Source organism: Puma concolor, chromosome C1 (assembly GCF_028749965.1).
Source record: "Puma concolor isolate L17-30 chromosome C1, mPumCon1.1.hap2, whole genome shotgun sequence".
NCBI classification, from domain to species: Eukaryota; Metazoa; Chordata; class Mammalia; order Carnivora; family Felidae; genus Puma; species Puma concolor.
In genome coordinates this window covers 80,175,720-80,186,608 of record NC_141674.1, presented here as the reverse complement: position 1 = coordinate 80,186,608, position 10,889 = coordinate 80,175,720, and the positions used below count along the sequence as shown (strand labels likewise).

Sequence of the window (10,889 nt, the reverse complement as noted above, 5' to 3'; positions counted from 1 at the left end):
TTTCCTCATGAAGTTCTCACTGTGTCAATTTACCAGGAACAAAGAGCCCGGCAGGGCAGAGAAAGGCATACCAAGGGACTGGAGTTCCGGCTCTGACGCCACCCCAAAGCACTGTGACTTTGGGCAGATCCCTTCACTTCTCTGGCCTGTCTGTCCCAGGCCTAGGAAGTAAAGGGCTGGGTCAGGTCCTCGCTAAAATCCTGGGAGGAGAGGCAGGAGAGAAGCTGAGCAATCTGAAAAGCACATCAGTTGGGCCCCACTCAACCTTGACCTCAGCCCTGGATATGGCCCAACTCAAATCCTCCTCCCTAAAACAAACCCCCCTACAGTGGGCATTTACAGTCTGGGTTACAGGGCAAAATTCCCACCAAGGCCTTGCAGTTGGTGCTTTTGACAAACAAACAAATCTAGACTGAACTGGCACCTTTCCTTTAAGAGGAAGGACAGGAAGGACACCTCCTCACACCACATTCCCCACAGTACAAGTTGTAGTTGGACCTTATTTACCCAGACCGGGTAATTACCAGACCCATGGTGCTGGGCTATGTCACCAGCCTGAGCCTCCCTCCCTGAGACAATGCTGGAGGTAAATCCACACCCCCTGTCCAAGGCACTAGGGTTGGGAGACTGTGGACCACATTATAAGGAAGAGGGGAGCACATCTATTCCCACCGATTTCACTGAACTGGGGGAAAAGGAGAGAATTTGCTGCTATTTTTCCTGAATTCTACCAAATGCACACTAGCTTGGATATTGATCACATGTGAGTTTAAGTCCCAATTCTGCCACTTTCTAATTATTTCACTTTGGACCAGTTACCAGCCTCTCTGCGTCTGTTTCAAATCTGTAGAGTGGGGATATAATGCTCATACTGGAGGCCTCCCTTGAAGGGTTGTTATGAGGATTAAATGAAACACCTGACAAACATCCAGCACAGGGCCTTTTTAGCGCTAAGTGCTTAGCAAATGCTAGCAACTGTTAACAGCCTGGAAATGTCTGGCACAGAGCAATGGGGCTTATGTTTTTAAAATAATTTCCCCATTAATCATGATCAGAACCAAATCCTGATCCCACAGCCCAGAATTCAGGTCTTGTCATGCCACCTCACTTACCGCCCCATAGTTTCAGCTACTTTTGATTAAACAACAGAGAACTCAGAGTTGTGAAAATGAAAATCTCCAGGCAAAGACTGTCCCACTCCTGACCACAGCAGCAGACCCAAACCCAGGAATCCCCACAGCTTGGATCTGAGGTTTCTTTCTGTCCTAGCAGTACAGCCCTGAGATCAGGTGGCCCAATTCCAAGTTACTGACTTTGAGCCTGGGATGCCTCTCCCCCAGTGAGCTTTTGTTCCTAGGGGAACCTTTAGAATACTTACTTTTGAATCTCATGAAAAATCCCTGTGAGGGAGTAAGAACCAGGAAGTTAGAAACACCTTGGGAATGCATGATAATGAGTGGCTCCTGAACAAAGAGCTGTCTCTGCCAGCTCTGGGCCAATAAATCTTTTTTTGCTGTTTGGGTTGGTCTCAGTTTCTTTATTTAAATGAAACCAAAGGATCAAGATGGGGCATGGAGTAGAGAGAAAAAAGACATCCTAGCCAAACTCTCCTTGACTTGGTTAATAAATAAACCAGGGATTAAGCTGCTCTAGCACATTCTATTCTGTAGCCCAGAAGGGATCCTCCTCATTCCAAGGGACATGGACACTAGATTAGTATATGTGCTGCCGAAGCGAGCACATGGACACTAGATTAGTAGCTTCAGTCCCTACCCAACTTCCCTGTGTCTGTGTCTGCTGAATGTGGTGGTTGACAAGACCACCTCGAACCCCAGAGTCACTTCTGGGGTACCACCAGGACCAGAAAGGATCCAGAGGCAAAGAGAAGCTTCTGGGGCCCTGATAAACAAAATTGGCCCATGAAGGCATGGTGTATGCCTGGCAGTGTGCCAACCACTTTCCATGTATCTCCTTAGTTAATCCTCATAACCCCATACCGAGGAACTGTTATTAGTATGACGGCTCCGAGGGGTTGAGTGGCATGCTCAAGAAATTGGCAGAAATAATCTTAAACCCCACAACTTGATGTGGGAGGGTATCATATAATACTGCCTTTACCATTTCACTACAAATTTTAAATGATGTAGTATTTCCAAAAATTAGGAAATTAGTAAGCAGTGGATTTATCTGGGAAGGTTTGGAAAAGGGGAAGGATTTGCAGGGTCCCGGGGAAGGGGAAGAGGCAAGGACCCCACGTGCTGGGAAGAAGTCCTACATGTGCAAGAAGCAGGGGCAAGACCCAGATCAGACTTTTCTACAGCAAATGTTCTCACTTCCCTCCTGTAACGTATCTAATCTGGAAATTAAAGGCTACCTGAGCATGTATAAAAGGCTACTTGAGCGCTGTCAAAACACCTATTAATTTTAGCAGCTCTTATAAATGCCTTGCCCGGGCACTCAGGATGGAAGAGCTGCCAGGATGGCATGTGTCTTCCCAAGTGGGTCTCCTCAGCCAAACTCTGCTGACATTCCTTTCCCGCCATGGACCTCAGGCATTGCAAGGTGGGGCGGCTCATGACAGCTTCCTCCACACAAGCTCTTTGGACTCAAAATCCTTTTTTTTTTTTTTTTTTTAAGTTGTTCTTTCTTTGCTCTTTGGAAACTACTGTTCAGATGGTTCTGCAAGTTTAATTTCTTCACTCTTTGGCACTGAGAATTTTGCTTTTGTTTTTAATAGACTTATGCAAATCAAACGTATAATATTTCTCTTAAATTGAGGTCATCTGGGTGACTAGTTCAAGATTCAGAACAAGATGCATTCCAGGATGTCCTGACACAACCAGAGAGGGACTGTCACTGTCTGGCTGAGCCCCCAGTTCCCCATGGGAGAATGTTGAGCCCACCGTCAGCCCCCAGCTCCCAGATAGCACGAGTCTCTCCTTCCTCCTCAGGCCCTCAGCCGTAGGTAAGTCTCTGCCTCCGACTCACAGATCTCTCTGTGACCAAGCCACCATGTAGGAAAGTTCCTGGAGGTGAGTGTCATGCTTCATCCACTCTTCCAACAAGTATGCCTTATTGCCTTCTAAGTACAAGGAAATTGCGGGGCTCTGGAATACAGCTAGCTGTGAGCAAGACTGTCCTGGCATTGGAAAGGCATCGGACTTATCATACTTAAGAGTACAGACTCTGCAGCTAGATTGCCTGGATCAGAATCTCAGCTCTCCCACATGCTAACTATGTGACCCTGGGAAAGTCACTTAACCTCTGTATATCTTAGTTTCCTCATGTATACAATGGTGATGATAACAGTACCCACCTCCCAGCTATGAGAGGATTAAGTGAATTCATGTTTAGGTGAATTCACTGTATTTATGATTAGTAGCCAGTAAATCCTATGTATAAGTTAGTACTACAGACTGTCGTGATCATGAACCTGATAAAAGTGCTCTCTACAGCCAGCATTAGTACAGGATGTTTTAGGAGGACACGAGAGGGGTGCATAACCCAGACAAGGGGCCAAAAGATGTCACACGTTCAACAGACACTTAAAGAATCAGATAACCAAAGTGAGGGTATGTGAGGACAGGAGAGGGTCCAGAAGGAGGGACAGCAGGTGCAAAAGCATGGAGGCAAAAATCCATGCTTGCTTTGGCAACTTTGCTTCATTTAAAGAAACAAGTGACAGTAAGTCAGTCACCAAATAACAGTTATTACAGACTTTGTAATGTGCTTTAACCATTAATGTAAAAACAGCGAAGAATTCAGATTCAGATGACAAAGAGCAAGTCTGAACTAAATTTATCTCTGAAGGTTATACCAACAGGTCAGAATGGCTCACAAGTTCTCTTTATTTCCGATAGGAAACAAACATTTATGGACCTCGCGGTTCGGGGTTAGCTGGATCATTTCTTGGAAGATTTCTGATCTGTAACAGAAGACATAGCAGAGTCTTGCTTTTTAGTCCCCACCTCTGTCCCCGGCTCCTCACCTGCATGTGCTAGTTACACAACAAATGGCTTTTTTTTTTCTTTATACTCACATGCACTGAATTTTAGTTCGTATCCTAATTGTTTGGATTTTTTTTAACAAATGCTTTTTAGACGGCAAATGTTAAAATGAATTTTGCCAATGCCCCATGCTTCTCTTCCCACTCAGTTCACGGAAAGCAAGTTTGGGCCTGCCTCTGATCTCTTGCAGCAGCAAGCTAATCTGCAAGATGACCTCACTGCAGAACTGTGTTTTATAATCAGCTAGCAAATCTCAGCATGAACCGAGAGCAAAGGTTAGAAAGACAATAAAAATACAAACAAGCCAGGATTGTACAAGTCAGGTTAGTTCAGAGAACCAGCTGGACCTATGATTAAATTTTAATTAAAAAAAAGAAACAAAAAACCAACAACTATAGGAGGAGAAGTCTTCCCAGCAGATAAGAATCCTTTTCAGAAGAAGAGCAAGACCTTTTTCTTATTAACAAATGGAGATGTTGTAGTTCCTGAGATAATAAACAAAGGAAAAGGATTTGAAAATTCACCTAAGCTGTGGATTTTTGAACAGGTTTTGCTGGAGGGAAACCTTTGTTCACATGAAATACTTACCAAGATGTGTAAGTAAAACACACTGAGACAGAGCTGCTCTGGCTAAAGGCAGGGTCGAGGCCCCAGTTCCAGCTGTTGCCCACCCGACCCTTGAGCATTTCTAAAACCACTCTTGTGGTCTAACCCACTGCACCTGTCACTTTACAGAAGAAAAGCCCGAGGCTCAGAGGAAAATATTTGACTTGTCCTAGGCCACACAGCTAGCCGCTAGCAGAGCCAGGAGAAGTTCCTAGGTCTACCACTTTAAATTCAGTGACCCTGCCACGACACTACACAGACAGGAGGGGAAATACGTTCACTAACATGGAGAGGGTGGCTGATGGGAAGCGGACGGAGCATGAAGAGGAGGACTGCCCTGTTAAACGCAGAAGGATGGGGCAGGGCAAAGGCATGCAGTGGCTACTAGCTGTTCGGGGGCTCCAAGATGCCTGCTTATGTGAGAAGACAGCATATCCCATCTTTCTGCTGGATTACCAGCCCACAATGATTTATTCACATGTTCAGATGTACATGTACATGTACAGACATTAGCTGAGCATCTGCTATTAGGTGCTAGGCAGCATGCTGGGTACAGCAATCCAAAAGCAAGTAAGCCACCCACCACCCCAGCACACCTGGGCTAGTACAGAAGACACAATAGAAACCCCAGCAACAGCCAGTGTGAGACCGCAGTGGTGGACCTGCAGGGTAGCTACACAGGAGGGGGAGGGGCGAAGAGAGGAGTTCACTGGGAGAAGCGAAGATGGCCCAGAAGAAAAGACACCCATGCTGTGTTTCCAAGGATGAGTTTGTCAGCAGGCAGACAGGAGAGGAGGGACTTCTCATTCCGGGAGTTCAGAAACAGGTTTTAAATGGAGGCGAGAGGTGCCCATTTGCAGTTGAGAAAGATCACCACGGTGGCATTGTGGAGATCCACAGCATGAGAAGGCTTCTGCAAAGGGTTGAAAGGAGGGGACCAAAAGCAGAGATGGAAACCGGGTGGTTTTCACAAAGAAAATCAGCGTGGGGAGTGGAAGCCATAAAGGAGGAAAGGAGGGCTCCCTGGGCTCCCACAATTCCAGAAACTGCTAGAAGGTAGTGCACCAAGTGAGATACAGAACAGTTTAGGAGGGAGACGGGGAGCCAGGTTTAGTGGCCAAGAGTTCAGGGTGCCAGTGGGCACTCCAAGTGGAGGTGTCCAGCAAGGACGTGGGTGTAAGAGTCATCCAATGGTGCACACCACACAAGGGTCTAACTTCTCAAGGACGAGCCACTGCCCTGTTTCCCCCTGTCTGAAGGCTTGTAGTAACTAGAACTTGCTGAAATTGTGTGTTGTATGTTTCTCCTTCCCTAAGCTATCTAGTAAAATCCAAACCCTATCAACTTTTAACACACGTTAGCTGGAGAATAACAGCCACACCCCAGAGAAACTGGCTTGTTCTATCTGATGTGGGACATCTTCTTTACAGAAAAAGTGAGTGAAACATTGGTGCGGCTTGAATTATCATAAGGTGAGCCCCTGTGTAACCTCGCCTAGGTCAGAAAGTAAAATGTTGGCGGCACTCCAGAAGCCAGCTGTGTGCACCTCTCAACTCACAGCCCTGCCCTCACTCTCAGAAGTGACCACTGTCTTGACTTTTGGGACTACTGCTTTTCTTTACTTTCTACTTGTTTGTTTGATGCTTATTTATTTTTGAGAAAGAGAGAGAGCATGTGCAAGGGGGAGAGGGGCAGAGAGAGAGGGAGACACAGAATCCCAAGCGGGCTCCAGGCTCTGAGCTGTCAGCACAGAGCCTGATGCAGGGCCGGAACCCATGAACCTCGAGACCTGAGCGGAAGTCGTACGCTTGAGCAACTGAGCCACCCAAGCGTCCCTCTACTTTTAATACCTATGTATGCATCCTCAAATGGTATGGTATGGTGTTAGCAATACAAGTGAACTCATATTACGAGATTGAAAGAAATGAAATAAAACAATATGATAGTGTGCCACTGGATGGAAGACAGAGATAGAAGGGAACAACTAGAAACAAATCCAAGTATGTAGATGAATTAGAAGATACCTATTTCATATCTTGTATCAAAAAAATGACAAATGGAATAAAGATTTAGTGTAGAAACTGAAGCAATAAAAGTACTAGCAGAAAATAGAGGGAGATATTGTTATGTTACCTCATGGTAGAAAGGCCTTTCTAAGCATAACACCAAAACCTAAAGCCACAAGGGAAAAGAATATCAGATTCGTTTATAAAGAAATAAAAAGCTTCCATAAATCAATTAACACAGTAACCAAAACTGTTTTTGGTTTAACCAAAACTAAAAAGAAAGTTCCAAATGGGAAATCACATGTGACATAAGACTAACAAAGCAATTATGTCCTTAGTTTTTACAAATCAGTAAGAAAATAAAACATGACAGGGGTGCCTGGGTGGCTCAGTCAGTTAAAGCGTCTGACTTGGTTTTGGCTCAGGTCATGATCTCACAGTTGGTGAGTTCAAACCCAGTGTCTGGCTCTGCACTGACATCGTTAAGCCTGCTTTGGATACTCACCCTCCCGTTCTCTCTGCCCCTTCCGTTGCTCATGCTCTCTGTCACTATTTCTTTCCCTCTCTCTCCAAATAAATAAACTTAAAAAGAATTTAACATCAAAAAAAGTTTAAAAAATGATTAATGATGTACTTAAAAGTAGCTTTAATAACAAAAGAAAATGTCTTCTATGATGTTAAGTTTTTTTATTAAAAAAATTGTTTACTGGTTATTTTTGAGAGACAGAGCATGAGGTAGGGGGTGGGGGGGGGGTGGGGCAGAGAGCAAGGGAGACACAGTAATCCGAAGCAGGCTCCAGGCTCTGAGCTGTCAGCATAGAGCTTGATGTGGGGTTCAAACCCACAAACCATGATATCATGACCTGAGGCAAAGTAAGATGCTCAACCGACTGAGCCACCCATGTGCTCCAAGTTTTTTTTAAATAAAGATAGTTGTTGACAGTATGAATTCTAGTCATGTAAAAAAAATGTATTTAAAAAAACAAAGTAGATACCTTTGAGTCTGGGCCTCTAGGAATAACTCCCAGAGTGACACTGCTAACCTAAGTGTCCTTCCAAAAGAACTGCTCCTGTGTCACAATAAGAAGGGTGAGCAATCAAGAGGCTGCCACTGAACCTGCTGATTTTGAGAAAGTATTACTATCACTTTGTTCCAGGGATCAGGAAGCGGCGCAAACTGCCTCCTGACACCTGTAAAGCTAGGGATAGGACACGAGACCGTGGCTGTTGCGAGATGCAGGATGCCCTCCATCACACTTTGAGATATAAAACTCGCACATGGCATTGACGTAATCTAACTTGTACCTAGAAGGAGGGCTGCAAGGGATGCTGAGATGACAGGGTTTCGCTTCCACGCTCTGCTGCACACGAAGGCACCCCGGAAGGTATTTGGGGATTGAGTGCCAACCGAAGATTTCTACCACAGAGCACATTATCAAATAACGTAGAATGGACTTCCTGTAGCAGTGAGGCACTGAGGACTGTGTTCCACCGGCAAACCACCACCCCAGGAATTGAACAGCAGCCTCCGGTCTTTCATGGAATGTTGTCTAACATGCCTCATTGGAATTGCTACAGAAACAGGAACCGGGAGGGAAGAAACTTGGCCTGTGAAGTTTTTTAAAACATGTCTCAATTACTCCTTACTAAAAGCTTGTTTGTCTCCAGGGGTTACATACTGAATAGATATGTGCTAGTTGCCTTGATCAAACATGCTTTAAGGTCAAAAACATGCCCCGAATTAGCAATGTTCTGGTCTGTGTGTCAAGAGAGACTGGAAAATAATTCAGTATAAAAATGGGAAAAATGCTTATGCTACAATATTAATTTTAAAGGCATGTAAAACTACATAGAGTATGATCACAATATATCATAAAACAATAAAATCTTACCAGTAATCAAAGAATACCAAGATACACTTACCCATCAGACAGGCAAAAATTGAAGAGACGGATAATATCTAGTGTTAGTGACTGTGGGAGGAAATAGGTAGTCTTACACAATTTAAATTTGAGTGTAAATTGGTTCAGAGGTAGCTTTAATAAAAGCAGGAAATGCACACCCTTTAAGACTGTAGTACTACATTTAGTTATTGGAGAAAAATGTTCCCCTGTGTACAAAGAGGCAAGTACTAAGAATGTTTATGGCCCAATGTTTATTCTAGCAAAATTCTGAAAGCAATTATCTGGCCATTAAATACAGAGAATAAATAAATTATAGTATGGGCAGCACAAAAGGAAAGGTCTCTCCTGACATGTATCGTGGCAGTCTGAACACCCCCAGAAAATTGTGCCAAAGGGTTTAAAAACAAATATACAATAAAAGTAAACACACACGCACACACAGAGACACACACAGAACAAACTTCAGGTAACTATTTTGGATTGTAAACAAGGATAAATTTAATGTTCAAACAATCTGATAAAATAACCATTTGGAAAATAAATGAATTATATTATATTCATATAATGGAGTATTACGTTGTTTTTAATATGGACAAGATAGACATCTGTGTACTGTATTGTCTGTTATGGAGAATAATATAATAGTGTATTATTAAATTTAAAATTGAGAGTGGGGTGCCTGTGTGGCTCAGTCAGTTAAGCATCAGACTCTTGATTTTGGCTCAGGTCATGATCTCATGTTTGTGAGATACAGCCCTGCACGGTCAGTGCAGAGCCTGCCTGGGATTCTCTCCTTTTTCTCTGCCCCTCCCATTTGCATTCTCTAAATAAATAAATAAACAAACAAACAAACTTTAAAAATTAAAAAAATTTAAATCAATTGCATAAAATAATATTAAACCAAGATTTGATAATTTGAACCCATTTTACCTTATTAAGAATAAAATGTACCAGGTGATTCCTTAATAAGGTAAAATTAATTCTAATTCTCACATTTTGTTTATTCTTGGATAATGTAAAAACAGACTATGAATAAAAATGTGACCACTTCCTGCAACAATTAATTCACTCATGAGAACATTTTTGCTCTTTGCTTGAATCTAAACACTTAGAGCTCATGAGCTCTTGTTGGGCTTCCAACAGTTCATTACGTTTTTTTAAATTGTTCTGTGATCAAATATGTTGAGGAAATTTGGGTGTAGTGTAATTACAAGCCAGTTGAGGAGAGTGGTTCTCAAAGGGAATCATGGATTATAGTATCAGATCCTGGAAAGGTCAAGGAAAATGAAAAAAAAAGAGTGGTGGATATTAGTGACTTTTGTATTTACAAACATTTGCAGAACTTTAAAGCAGGTAAAACCAAAATTAGGCTATTCCCAAAAAATGGAAATGTCAGCAATATTACTCCTCTTCTATAGAAAAGATTCCTTCAAAATAACTGTGTATGATAAAGTTCTTCTGATTTTTCATTTTTTTGTTTTTGTCACCAAATAAATTTATAAGATTAAGTTTCCCTTTCTCAATACTATGAAATTATGACAAGGCTATCAGTAAGTATAATATATAGATTTTTTTAAAGCTGTACAGGTATAAAAAGCATATAAAGCATTCATGCACACACTCAAGAATTAAAATCACATCAATAAATACACTTTTTGTGTCAAAAGTAAATTGTAACATGGAAGAGTAAGGAGTTTGAAGATAAGGGGTCTGGGGTTTGATTGGGGCCCCAATTCCTTTTAGTAGTGAGATTTTCAGTAAGTTTATCTGACTTGCTGTGAAGAGTAAATGAGTTTACATAACATAAACTTTAAAAACCTAACACAATGCTGCTATGAATTCATTTTATGAATTTGCCAATGTTGTGAAAACTGGATTGTAAGGGGAAAAGAGTGGAGGTGTTAATGATAGGGGCTCTCACTTACTGAACCTTTACGATGAGGCAAGTACTATACTAAGGACTGTAAGTTCTCTAATTCCTCACACCTGCTCAATGGGGTAGATACTATGTCAGGTGGAACTATGGAACCATTTCTGTAGGTCAAAAATGGTCAATTATCAGCAATTTCATATGGCTTAAACTATCATCTGCCCAGAATGGAGAAAGTGAAAGAGAGAGACTGAGTTAAAATAGCCAGTACCTGGTAAAATCAGGTTTGCAAGGCATACAGGTTTACATCTGTGACCAGTATGCTGTATAAATTCCTAGCAAGAAAGCAGGTCTAATAGTTTAGGAGGTATAACCTCTAAGTTTTAATCAAGAATTATTTGCATGATATTAGAGAATATACAGGAAGTCAAGAAACAATGCCACAGCAAATTAACACAAGAATCAAATGTTTACAGGGGCTCAGATGGTTAAGAAT

The 10,889-nt window shown here is 42.3% G+C and overlaps 1 long non-coding RNA gene across 1 annotated transcript; it reads left to right on the top strand.

Annotated features, from left to right (window-relative positions):
- Positions 1–1,745: 1,745 nt before the first annotated feature.
- On the top strand, positions 1,746–4,530 carry LOC147578178 (uncharacterized). The gene is made up of 2 exons (XR_015254883.1): positions 1,746–3,032; positions 3,861–4,530. It is a non-coding gene; the product is annotated as an uncharacterized LOC147578178 (long non-coding RNA).
- Positions 4,531–10,889: the final 6,359 nt, after the last annotated feature.